The sequence below is a fragment of the Hyaena hyaena genome, unplaced genomic scaffold, assembly GCF_003009895.1.
Source record: "Hyaena hyaena isolate Hyena2069 unplaced genomic scaffold, ASM300989v1 scaffold_373, whole genome shotgun sequence".
NCBI lineage: Eukaryota > Metazoa > Chordata > Mammalia > Carnivora > Hyaenidae > Hyaena > Hyaena hyaena.
The window spans coordinates 1,370,177-1,384,125 of NW_024081005.1; the positions used below are offsets into that span (position 1 = coordinate 1,370,177).

A 13,949-nucleotide genomic window follows, 5' to 3' on the forward strand; every position below is an offset into this window, starting at 1 on the left:
AAAGACATGGAATCCAGTGCACAAGAACCTCCCTTATGAGAGGAAGACATGAAGTACAGTAGACAAGACATCCATCAGAAAAAAGGAAGACATGGAATCCAGTAGACAAGACCAGACGTCTATCACAAGGGGAAGACAGGTAAACAAATAAGACCTTCATCATGGGAAGTGAAGAAAGGTCTCAGGAAGATAATCATGGGCAAACTTTGAGGGTACTTCTCTAAGGGGAAAAGCATCTTTGGCATCTGGCAGGATGTGTGGACAGGAAAGATGTGAATGTGGGTGTGTGTAATAAAAGTGTGAAATTTTCAGTAATAGAAAGCCCATAGATACCTAAATTTTTAATTAAGTTTTTTATTTTAATTCCAGTATGGTTAACACACAGTGTTATATTAGTTCCAGGTGTACAAGATAGTGATTCAACAATTCTGTATATTATATAGTGTTCATCTTGATAAGTTACCAATCACCCATCTCCTTACTCACCTCTCCTCTGGAAACAATCCATTTGTTCTCTATACTTAAGATTCTATTTCTTGGTTTGTCTCTCTCTCTAAATTCCACATATGAGGGAAATCATGGTATTTATCTTTCTCTGACTGACTTATTTCACTTAGCATATACTTTGTAGCTCTATCCACATTGTTGCAAATGGCAAGATTTCATTATTTTTATGGCTCAATAATTATATATGTGTATACACACACACACACACACCAACTTTTCTTTTTATTTTTTTTAAATGTTTTATTTATTTTTAGGAGAGAGAGAGAGAGAGACAGCTTGAGCAGGGGAGGGTCAGAGAGAGAGGGAGTCACAGACTGAAACAGGCTCCAGGCTCTGAACTGGCAGTCAGCACAGAGCCCGATGCGGGGCTCGAACCCACGAACCGTGAGATCATGACCCAAGTGAAAGTTGGACGCTTAACCAACTAAGCCACCCAGGCGCCCCTCACATCAACTTTTCTTTATCCATTCATCTATTGAGGGACATTTGGGCTGCTTCCATAATTTGGCCATTGTAAATAATGCTGCAATAAACGTAGAGGTGCATGTATCCCTTTGAATTAGTGTTTTCATATTTTGGGGGTAAATATCCAGTAGTGCAATTTCTAGATAGTAGGGTAGTTCTATTTTTAATTTTTTGAGGAACTTGCCGTTCTATTTTCCACAGTGGCTGCACCAGTTTGCATTCCCACCAACAATGTCTGAGGGTTCTTTTTTTTTTTTTTTTCCACATCCTCACCAACATTTGTTGTTTCTTGTGTTTTGGGGTTTTTTTTAATACTGGAAAGAGAGGGAGAGAGTGCAAATAGGGATGAGGCACAGAGAGAGGGAGAGAGAGTCTTAAGCAGGCCTCATGCCCAGCACAGAACCCCATGTGGGGCTTGATCTCATGACAATATCATGACCTGAGCCAAAATCAAGAGTTGGATGCCTAACCAACTAAGCTACCCAGGCACCTCTCTTGTGTTTTCTATTTTAGCCATTCTGACAGGTGTGAGATGGTATCTCATTGTAGTTTTGTTTTGCATTTCCCTGATGACAAGTAATGATGAGCATCTTTTCATGTGTCTGTTGGCCATCTGGATGTCTTCTTTGAAGAAATGTCTGTTCATGTCTTCTGCCCATTTTTTAATTGTAATTATTCATTTTGGGGGTGTTGAGTCATGTAAATTATTTAGATTTTTGAATACTAACACTGTATTGGTTATGTCATTTGCAAATATTATCTACCACTCAGTAGGTTGTCTTTAATTTTGTTCATTGTTTCTCTGGCTGTGCAGAAATTTATTTTGATCAAGTCCCAGTAGTTTAAGTTTTCTTTTATTTCTTTTGCATCAGGATACATACCTAGAAAAAGGATGCTATAGCCAGTGTCAGAGACATTACTGCCTATGTGGTCTTCTAGGATTTTTATGGTATCAAGTCTCACATTTAGGTCTTTTTTTTAAAGTTATTATTTATTTATTTTGAGAGAGAAACAGAGAGAGTGAGCAGGGGAGGGTCAGAAAGAGAAGGAGAGAGAAAATCCCAAGCAGGCTCCCCACTGTCAGCCTGAAGCCTGATGTGGGGCTCGAACTCACAAACCACGAGATCATGACCTGAGATGAAACCAAGAGTCAGACACTCAATCAACTGAGCCATCCAGGCACCCCCACATTTAAGTCTTTAATCCATGTTGAGTCTATTTTTGTGTATAGTATAGGAAAGTGGTCCAATTTCATTCTTTTGCATGTAACTGACCAGTTTTTCCAACACTGTTTGAAGGGACTATTTTTTCCCTTTGGATATTCTTTCTAACTTTGTCTAAGACTAATTGACCATATCATTGTGAGTTTATTTCTGGTTTTTCTATTTTGTTCTATTGACCTATGTGTCTATTTTGGCACCAGTGCTGTGTAATGTTTTGATTCCTATAGCTTTGTAATATAACTTGTAGTCTGGAACTGTGATACCTCCAGTTTTGTTTTTCTTTTTCAAGATTGCTTTGGCTATTCAAGGTCTTTTGTGGTTCCATATAAATTTTAGGACTGTTTGTTCCAGTTCTGTGGAACAAATCCAGTTACTGTATTTTGATGGGGATTGCATTGAATCTGTAGACTGCTTTGGATAGTATAGACAGTTTAACAATATTTGTTCTCTCAATCCATGAGCATAAAATGTCTTTCTTTGTGTTGTCTTCACTTTCTCTCATCAATGTTTTATAATTTTCAGAGTACAAGTCTTTCACCTCTTTGGTTAAGTTTATTCCTATGTACTTGTCTATTTTTGGTGCAGTTGTAAACGGAATTATTTTCTTCATTTCTCTTTCTGCTGCTTTATGATTAGTGTATAGAAATGCAACAGGTTTCTGTACATTGATTTGTATCCTGTGACTTTACTAAATTCATGTATCAATTCTAGTGGTTTTTTGGTTTTCTATATATAGTATCACGTCATTGGCAAATAGTGAAAGTTTTACTTCTTCCTTACCAATTTGGATGCCTTTTTTTCTTTTCATGGTCTGAATGCTGTGGCTAGGACTTCCAGTACAGTGTTGAATAAAAGTGGTGAGCATAGACATCTTGTCTTCTTCCTGACCTTAGGGAGAAAGCTCTCAGTTTTTCCCCATTGAGTCTGATGTCAGCTGTGGGTTCTTCATGTAAGGCCTTTATTATGTTGAGATATGCTCCCTCTAAACCTATTTCACATGAATGCATGTTGTACTTTGTCAAATGCTTTTTCTGTATATATTGAAATGATCATATGGTTTTAATCCTTTCTTTTATGGATGTGATATATCATGTTGATTTGTGAATATTGAACCACATTTGCAACCTGGAAATAAATTCTTGATTGTGGTGAATGATTTTTTTTAACGTATTATTGGATTCCATGTGCTAATATTTTGTTGATGATTTTTGCATCTATGTTCATCAGCGATATTGGCCTTTTTTGTGGTATCTTTATCTGGTTTTGCTATCAGGAAAAGCTGGCTTTGTAGAATGAATTTGCAAGTTTTCCTCCCTTTCTATTTTTTAGAATAGTTTGAGAATAACTATTAGCTGTTCTTTAAATGTTTGGTAGAATTGGCCTGTGAAGCTGTCTGGTCTTAGACTTTTGTTTGTTGGAAAATTTTTTAATTGAGTAGCAACTTAAGCATTTTACGTAGAAATATGGAGGAAGATATGAAGATAATCAACAAGAGTGAAAACTGTAGCCTGCAAGGAGAAGGAAATTGTGATGGACAGGAGACTGAGCCACACTCTTTATTTTGCTATGGGCATTTTAAACTGTGACTTAAAACATTTAGTGACAGGATATAAAAAGAAACAATCATTGCAAAAGGAAAAGGAAGGAAGGCTTAGGTGAAAAGTTTAGGCAGAGGGGTGCCTGGGTGGCTCAGTCAGCTAAGCATCTGACTTTGGCTCAGATCATGATCTCGCAGTTTGTGAGTTCAAGCCCCACATCAGGCTGTCTGCTGTCAGCATGGAGTCCCCTTCAGATCCTGTCTCCTTCTCTTTCTGCAACTCCCTGGCTCATGCTTTCTCTGTCTCAAAAATAAATAAAAACATCAAAAAATTTTTTAAAAAGTTTAGGCAGAAATGTAAAATATGATTGCAAAGGATAGAGAGTGAATGGCTTCTGTTGGTTGTAGCTGGTTGTATAGCAGAAGGTGCTTGAATGCCATCTAAGGAAGGCAAGCTTTATCATGGAAGAAATAGGATTTGAAGAGTTGCAGTGTGGGCATGATATAATCAGATTAATCCTTGGAAAAATGGAACTTTCCATAGGGCAGGACAGAGCATGGTTTGGAGATGTAATAACTAGGGGCAGGAAGACCAGTTAGAAAGTTTTTCACAAAGTAATCAAGTCAGAATGGAAGGCTGGAACCAGAGTGGTGGTGAAGAGAAGCAGAAAAACTGTGGTGAAACTGAGAAGAAAGGCTTGGTGAATTGGCTATTGTGGGAGGAAGGAAACCGAGAAGACTCTGATTTGAGCAGCAGGGAGATCCCAGTGGCAGCCCATTTCCATAGGAATTTCCCCAGTTCATTAGTTCTTTGGAATAAAATCACATTGGCACAATTCCTCTCATCCCGCCCCATCTGGCACCCCACTCTTCAGACTATCCAGCACGTGGGCCAGATCTCCTATCACAAATTTTATTAAAGGCTTAATTAACACAAAAGCATTACATATTAATTTCATAGCTGGTATATGGGACTGAAAAGCCCCTGGAACTCCACCAAGTTCCTGGTCTTCTGAGCTTAGATGAAGATTTTGGAAAGTTTTCAAAATCTTTTTGTTTTTGTTGATTTCATTATTTATTTTCACTACTACAATATGCCTTCCCTGGTGTTCCCAGTAAGAATACTGTGTGCTGGCAATGTGCCAGGCATTTGACTTACTTTTTCCCCTTCTATTTTTTATTGTCCTATTTACAAATGAGGAGCTGAGGCTCAGGAATATTAAAGAACCTGTGGTCAATACATCACTTAGCTGATAAATCCAGAGCTGAGATCCAACTCACTCTTGCTGTGGATCCAAAGCTTGGTCCCCAAGACACTACAGGCCTGTGTGCCCCCAATGTAAGTAGCCCACTCTGCCTTCCTGAAATGAACAGCCTCCCAATAGTCAATGCCCACCTTCAGCCTTATGCAAGCTACTTCACCTGCTCTCAGAATGGTATTTAGAGACCAAGACCAAGATCTGGGGACTGGTTTTACTAATTGCTATTGAGATGTCACTACTCCCAAGTTCTTTCAGGAGACATTTCTAATCAATACATGTGTGCACATATGTATATATGTACATGTATATGTGAATACATATATTTGAATATATGTATATTTATATACTGATCTTTCTATATTAAAAACCATGAGTTTATCTCAATACCTCCAATTCTGATTCACCACAAATTTTGTGCTAGTTTTTTTTTTTTTTTTTAAAAAGAGAGAGAGAGCATGCACATGAGCAAAGGAGGAGGCAGAGGGCGAGAGAGAATCTCAAGCAGGCTCTATACTCAACATAGAGCCCAACATGGGGCTTGACCCCATGACCCTGGGGTCATGACCTAAGCCAAAATCAAGAGTCAGATGCTTAACCAACTGAGCCACCCAGGTGCCTCTCTACCTTTCTATACTTTTAATCCATTCCCTAATCGTAATAAACCTGGCCCTTATTATCCTTAACATTTTATCAGTATTCCTGAATATAATCAATCTCCCATTACAATGCTCCACTATCCTCTCCCCTATGCAGATACCCTCCTCATCTCATTTGTTTACCAATACTCTATTCCAGGCTACTCTACCCTCAATGTGAAATCCCTCTCATGCATTTGGGCTCTCAGGTGCACTTAGCTGCCCCTGGCATAAATACCCTTCATTGCCCATTCAGGTTCTTACTCCCTACACCAGGTTGCTCCCATGTGTGGGTGCCTTCCTTCCTTTTTTAGGCTCCAGCACCCAATTCTGAACCATCTGCATGCATGGATATTCTCCTAACTTCTATGGGTTCTAACCTTTCACATTTGGCCACCCGTGAGTAGATGTCCTTCTCACCTGATTCAGGCTCTGATGTCCCATGCTTGTGAGTCATTTTTTTTTTAAACATTCTTAGGACTCACCTGAAGTACCTGCGAGATCTTATGTGTAAAAGAAACAGAGGTAAGCTTGAGATAAACTTTCTTACCAAGTACCAGGTTTAAAAGCCACAAGTATGGCAAATAAATAAAAATTAAAAATAAGTTGTACACCTGAAGTCAACTATACTCAAATAAAAAAAATATATTATTAAAAAAAGCAGCAAGGGTGGCATATTAAAAATCAAGTGACAGGAGCGCCTAGGTGGCTCAGTTGGTTGGGCGTCCAACTTCAGCTCAGATCATGATCCCACAGTTTGTGGGTTCAAGCCCCATGTTGTGCTCTGTGCTGACAGCTAGCTAAGAGCCTGGAGCCTGTTTCGGATTCTGTGTCTCCCTCTCCCTCTGACCCTCCCCAGCTCGCTTGCTCTCTCTCTCTCTTTCTCAGAAATAAATAAAAACATTAAAAAAAAATTTTTTTACCAGACACTATTTTCCATTTATTGTCTTAATTGTTGTCTTTTTTTTTTTTTACAAATAGTTTATTGTCAAGTTGGTTAAAAAAATTTTTTAAACTGAAGTGACATATGGAAAAATTAGATAAATTGGACTTCAAAAATTTTAAATTTGTGCTTCAAAGGACACTATCAAGAAACTGAAAAGATAACCACAGAATGGAGGAAATTGCTTATATATTATATATATTTGAATAAATTTTCTTCCAATAAAGATGTACAAATGGCCACCAAGTTTATGAAAAGATACTCAACATCATTAGCCATTAGGGAAATACAAGTCAAAACCATGAGATACCACCTAACACCTACTAGTATGACTGTAATATTTTAAAAGACAGATAATAAAAAGATCAGGCTAAGATGTAGAGAAATTGGAACTTTGGTGAAAGTGATATAGCTGCTTAGGAAAACAGTCTGGCAGTTCCTCAAAAAGTTAAACAGTGTTTTATTTGACCCAGAAATTCCACCCTTAAATATATACTCAAGAAAAACAAAAATATATGTCCACCTAAAAATGGTACCCAAAGCTAGAAATAACCAAAACATCCATCAATGAGTGAATGGGATAAACAAAAAAGTGAAATATCCATACAGTGGAATACTATTCAACCATAAAAAAAGAAATTAAGTACTAATACATGCAACAACATAGGTGAACCTTAAAAACATTATGCTAAATGAAAAATGCCAGTCACAAAAGATCACATATTATATAATTTTATTTATATTAAATGTCCAGAATACAAAAATCTGTAGAGACAAAAAATAGTTAGTGTTTGCCTAAGGCTGGTGGGGATGGGGGAATTAAGGGAGATGAGATGATAGCTAAAGGATACAGAGTTTTCTGGGGTACCTGGGTAGCTCAGTTGGTTAAGCATGGGACTCTGGGTTTTGGCTTAATTTATGATCTCATGGTTCATGAGCTTGAACCCCATGTCAGACTCTGCACTGACAGCACAGAGCCTGCTTGGGATTCTCTCTCTCCCTCTCTCTGTCCCTATCCCACTCACACTCTCTCAAAATAAAGAAATGAACTTAAAAAATAATAAAGTAAAGTTCATGGTGATGATGGTCACACAACTCTGTGAATTACAAAAAACTATTGAATTGTGCATTGTAAATGAGTGAATTTTATGGTATGAACTATATCTGAATAAAGTCATTTTTTAAAAAAGCTCCCTATATGATGAGGAGGTGAGGAAGAGGCTTTACCAATTTCCATTTACTCTTCCTACACAACCCTGTCTTTCATATACCCAGCCATCCTTGAATTCAAGTCAGTGTCCTCCCCAGGGGCTAATCACCAGGTCTCTGCAATGGCCTCTGTTTTCTGCAATGTTTTTATATATGTTTTCTTGTCAAAATAAACAATAAAGGGAAAGGAAAAGGAAAAGATATAATAAATATCTATTATTTTCCTCTACCACAAACTTCCTCTTCCTCTCCTTTTTTATTTCAGAGCCCTGTGTTTCCTTGGGAAACTGTCCCACCCCACTTTTAGTACTCATCATTTGAGTGCACCTGAACCCACTCCGAATTCCAGGAAGGATCACATGACATTGGCTTACACTGATCAACATAAGTACCACCAGTCTGGCTACAGTGATTGGTGCAAGAAGAAAGAAGGAATCAAGTTAACCCAAACAACATATAGCCCAGAACCTTTGGGAGAGTTTATAGCAAAAGAAGTTATTTCCATCTTGGGCCTGTGAAGACATAATGAAACTCCAGAGAACAGGAGATGGGGCACATCTGACCCAATGAACAGAACCAAGCAGGAGATGAAGCAAGATAGCTTCCTAAAACCTATTCCAAGCATCTGAATTCAGCCATGCTAGAAGTGACATCTACTTATGGATTTTAAATCTACAAGAGTTAATAATTCCCCCTCCTCTTTCTGTTTTGTTGTTTTGTTTAATTCTGTTTGAACTGAGCTATCTATAATGTGTGAATGAAAGAATACTCCCAGATACAGACATATACCAAAGATCAACTATAATAGGAAGGAAGATGTCCACATGGAAAACAGGGTAATCGTAGATTGAGCCCTATGTTTAGTAGATAACAGGTTTTATCTTTTTTTGACCATCTACTTTATGGACCTGAGAATACCAAGGCTCATGGTCACACTTAGTCAATGAAAGAGCCATGACTTAAACTCTGGTCTTCTGACTCCAAACTCTATTCCCTTTATGACACTCTGCTACAAAATTACCGCACATAACTACGTAATATAAAACAATGTATATGTGTATATATTTATATATTTATACCTACCTCAGCTATGTCCTCCAAACTCTGAGACAGCAGTATAAGGGAGAGTCAGATAGGAGTCTGTCAATGGCAACCTCCCAAATATCTTCCATGTGACCCTTCTATACCCACCGTCACTGTCTATGTTTAGCTCTCTCACCTTCCAAGTTCCTTGCTGAAAAAAATGCTACAGTTTCTTCTCTTAATACATATTTTTATCTTTCATATTTATGCTCTTAAATAATCTTTAGTTTACCTTTGTACATGATATTAGGAAGAGATCGAGTTTTATTGTTTCCACATGGCAACCTAGTTTCTTATCGTTTTGTTAACAACATCCAGTACTTATTATTGCATCTTTGTAATATGCCCTAATATCTGATAAAGCAAGACCTACTTTTTATTCTACTTTTCCAAGGTTGACTTAGCTATTTATGGACCTTTACTCTTCTCTATGAGTAAGTTTATCAAGTTCCTGTACATTTTTAACCAAAATTTTGATGGAGTCTGCACTGAATTTATAGACTAATTTGGGAAAGTTAATATCTTTATAATAAGTTATCCCAGAAGCACCTGAGTGGCTCAGTCAGTTAAGTGTCTGACTCTTGGTGTTGGCTCAGGCATGATCTCACAGTTTGTGAATTAGAGCCCCACGTCAGACACTGTTGTCAGCCCAGAGCCCACTTCAGATCCTCTGTCCCCATCACTCTCTGCCCCTCCCCCACTCATGCTCTCTCAAAAAATGAAAAAAAAAATGATAAGTTATCCCACCCAAATGCACGGAATATCTTCTCACTTGTTCAGATCATCCTCTGGTCCTAGCTCCTTTATTACAGTTTGATATTTTTCTCCATAAGTATATTGATGCAAATTAAATGGTATCTTTTCTTATTTTTTTCTAATTTATTGTCTTTGATGTAGAGAAATGAAACTAATTTGTATATGTTGTGTTGGTATCAGAAACGTTGTTCAACTCTTATGCTGATGAGTTGATGATTTCATTCTGTTGGTTGTTCTTTATAGATGATTATATTATCTGGAAAAATATTACAGATCTACCTCTTCTCTTATATCCCATCAGCTTTTTTTTTCTTTCCTAATACCATTGATCAAGACAGCAATATCATCAGTAATATTAGACACTGTTTTCCTTTCCCTGATCTCAAAGAAATATAATTAAGATTTCTCCATTTATTTTCATGTTCACTGCTAAGTAATATTTACTACATATTAATTATACTTTAAAACTTGGGTAGAAATCTGAACACCTGCCTGGTTCATTTGGGAGAGCATGCAACTCTTGATTTCAGGTTCATGAATTCAAGCCCCATGTTGGTTAAAAAAAAAAAAAAAAAAAGTTAGTACTCAAAAAAAATAACAAACTTGGGTAGAAATTATCTGTATAACCATGCAGACCTTGGATTTCATTATGTTTTGTTTAATCCTTATTGATCTTTTCCAGTTCCCTCATTCTTCTCGCATTATTTTCGCAGTTCTGTGTATCTTGGGTTTTATTTCATTTAATTTAAATTTATTTTATTTTAAGTTCATTTATTCATGGGAGGGAGAACCAGTGGGAGAGGTAGAGAGAGAGGGAGACATAGGATCTGAAGTGGGCTCTGTGCTAACAGCAGAGAGCCATGTGTGGGTCTGGAACTCATGAAACATGAGATCATGACCTGAGCCGAAGTTGGACGCTTAACTAAGTCCTTCATTTAGGTTTTAAAATGTATTTACCTATAGGAGTGCTTGGGTAGCTCAGTTGGTTAAGCGTCTGGTTCTTGAATTTGGCTTGGATCATGATCTCATAGTTCATGGGTTCGAACCCTGGGTCAGGCTCTGTGCTGGCAGTAGAGACTGCTTGGGATTCTCTCTCTCCCTCTTTCTCTGCCCCTCCCTCACTAACTCTCTCTCTCTCTCTCTCTCTCTCTCAATCTCAAAAATAAATAAATGAAAGCTTTAAAAATGTATGTATATATACTTATTCATAATATTCTTTTATTAAGTTTTATTTTCTGTTGAGACTGTGGTTAATTCCCCCCTGTTCATAGTGTTATTTATTTGTATTCTCTCTCTCTCTCTCTCAGTCTTGCCAGGGATTGCATCTCATCCAATATTTCATTACTATTTTCTATCTTTTAAAAAATATTATTGCTTTTATTTATTTATTATTTATTTTTATTATTTGCTTCCTTCTTGTTTCTTTGGATATTACTATTTTTTCAAATACCATAATTAAATGCTTGGCTGCTTTGTTTTAAAACTATTCTGTTTCTTAATACATATATGTAAATTATAATTTATTTCTCTAACAACTGCTTGGGGCACCTGAGTAGCTCAGTCGGTTAAGCGTCCAACTTTGGCTCAGGTCACTATCTCACGGTGCGTGGGTTCGAATCCCTCTGTGCTGACAGCTCAGAGACTGGAGTCTGCTTCAGATTCTGTGTCTCCCTCTCTGCTCCTTCCCTGCTCATGTTCTGTCTCTGTCTCAAAAATAAATAAACATTAGAAAGAAAGAAAGAAAGAAAGAAAGAAAGAAAGAAAGAAAGAAAGAAAGAAAGAAAGAGAACTGCTTTAGCTGTGATCCAAAAGTGCTTACATGTAGTATTTTCATTATCATTAAAAAAAAATTTTAATGTTTATTTATTTTTGAGAGAGATAGAAAGGGAGAGAGACACAGCACGAGCATGGGAGGGGCAGAGAGGGAGAGATGGAGACAGAATCCCAAGCAGACTCCAGGCTCTGAGCTGTCAGCACAGAGCCTGATGCAGGGCTCGAATTCATGAATCATGGGATCATGACCTGAACCGAAGTCAGATGCTTAACCAACTGAGCCATCCAGGCGCCCTTCATTGTCATTTATTTCTAAGTACTAAATTACTCTGCACTTTCCTTTTTAATATAAAGGTTATTTAGAAATATGTAACTTAATTTTCAAATATGTGAAATTGTATCTATCTTTTTATAATTAAATCTTAACTTCATTGCAATATGCTTAGACAAAACTCTACTCAGAAATCACCCTAATGGGCAGTGGGAAAGGAAAATCCTCTCAATAGGATTGTCTACTGCACTAAACTCAATAGTGTCCTACCCCTAAGTACATGTCCACCCAGAACCTGTGAATGTGATCTTTTTTGGAAATAGCATCATTGCAGATGTAATCAAGTTAAGATGAGCTCATATTGGACTAAGGTAGACCCTAAACCAGTAAATGGTATCCTTATAAGAAGAGGGAAATATGGACATGAATACACAGGAAAAATGCCACGTGGACCACAGAGGCAGAGATTGGGGTGATACGTTTGTAAGTCAAGGAACACCAAGAATTCCCAGCAGCCATCAGAAGCTAGGAAGAGGAGAGAAATAATCTACCCCTAGAACCTTCAAAGAGAGCATGGCCCTACTAACACTCAGATTTCAGACTTTTAGCATCCAGAACTATGAGACCATAAACTTTTGTTGTTCTAAGCCACCTCATTTGTGGCTTAGAAATGAGAAAATTAATATATCTACCTTGTCTGATGTGAGAAGACAAATTATGTACCTATACTTACTCGTGTGGTTGCTAACAATTTGATTGGATGGTTAGGGAAGTACACAGATTGAAAGATTGGTGACAAAAAAGTACAGAGAAGAAGAATGTTGGTGGTGGTCTTGGAAAGAACACAGACTGCAAATATGTTTTTGTCTGTGTGAATGATCACCAAAAGAGACTCACTACAGAGAAGGCTCTTAATAATCTGGCATGCTCTGCAGATGTCAGACAACCTCTTTCCCCAGACACCCAGTGCTTGTTCAATGGGCCCATGAACAAAATGACTATGGCAGGGATGGAAGCTAGCCATAGACTCTGCTACATGGACTTCTCATTATCAAGGCTGACCTGGCTAATGCTATTACTGAGTGCCTTATCTGCCAACAGCAGAGACCAGCACTGGCCTCCTGATAAGGCACCATTGCCCAGCCACCTGTAATAAGTTGATCACATTGGAAACCTTCCATTGTTGAGAGAGCAGGAATTCTCCCTCACTATAATAGACACATATAGATGCCTTCTCTACCCATAATTCTGCCAGGACTTCCATCAATAGACTCACAGAATGTTTTATTCACTGTTATGGTATTCTGCACAGCCCTGCGTCTGATCAAGAAACCCATTTCATACCAATAGAAATGCAGCAGTGAACTTAAGCCTATAGAACTAAGTGGTCTTACCACATAAAGTGGCTACTTTAACTTAATGGTGGAATTGCTTACTGAAAACTCAGATATGATGCCAGATGTGAGACAACATCTTCAAAGACAGGGTTCTGTCCTGAAAACTGCAGTGTATACATTGAATCAGAGGTCATTATATAGTGCTGTCTCCTCCACAGCCAGAATATGTGGCTTCAGGAATCAAGGGATGTAGGTGGCAGTGGCTCCCCTCACTATTATATCACCTAACTTACTCACAAAATTTTTGCTTCCCGTCCAGGCAGCTCTGAGATTTGCTGCTTTTAAAGATCTTTGTTCCAAAGGAAGGAATGCTTCCAGCAGGGGACACAACAGTGCATGCTCTCAATTGGAAGGTAAGGTTGCCACCTGGCTCTCTTAGACTTCTTATGTCACAAAACCAATAGGCAGTAAAAGGAGTTTCTCTACTGCTGGACTGATCCCAGTTACCAAGAGGGAACTTAGGTTGCTACTAACCCATGAGCACAAGTAGGACTATGTCCAGAGCCCGGTGCATTTCCTGGGGCATCTTTTAGGGGCATGCCCAATGGTAAGCATTGATAACACACACACACACACACACACACACACACACACACACACACACACACATTCAAAAAGAGACAGGAATATTGAGGACTGAGATGCTTTAAGAAGGAAGGTTTAGGTCACTCCACTAAGAAACTGACCAGCTGAGCTTCTGTCTGAGAGCAATGGAAATACAGAACAGGTAGTGAAAGAAGGGGATTGTAAATATCAGCTATGGCCTCGTGACCAGTTACAAAAACAAGGACTGTAGCAGTTTTGCATATTTTCTCATTTATCGTGTACATGTGTTTATTTGTAGATATTAACCATGTTCTTTCTTCCACCATTTTTTTAAAGTTCAAA

General features: G+C 38.0%; 1 long non-coding RNA gene across 2 annotated transcripts; it reads left to right on the top strand.

Annotated features, from left to right (window-relative positions):
* The first annotated feature begins 85 nt into the window (after positions 1–85).
* LOC120244179 lies at positions 86–8,479 on the top strand. Of its 2 annotated transcripts, XR_005531488.1 has the most exons (3): positions 87–139; positions 4,933–5,071; positions 8,047–8,479. It is a non-coding gene; the product is annotated as an uncharacterized LOC120244179 (long non-coding RNA). The 2 variants fall into 2 exon arrangements; XR_005531487.1 differs by lacking the exon at positions 4,933–5,071 and having other exon boundaries at positions 86–139.
* The last annotated feature ends 5,470 nt before the right edge of the window (positions 8,480–13,949 follow it).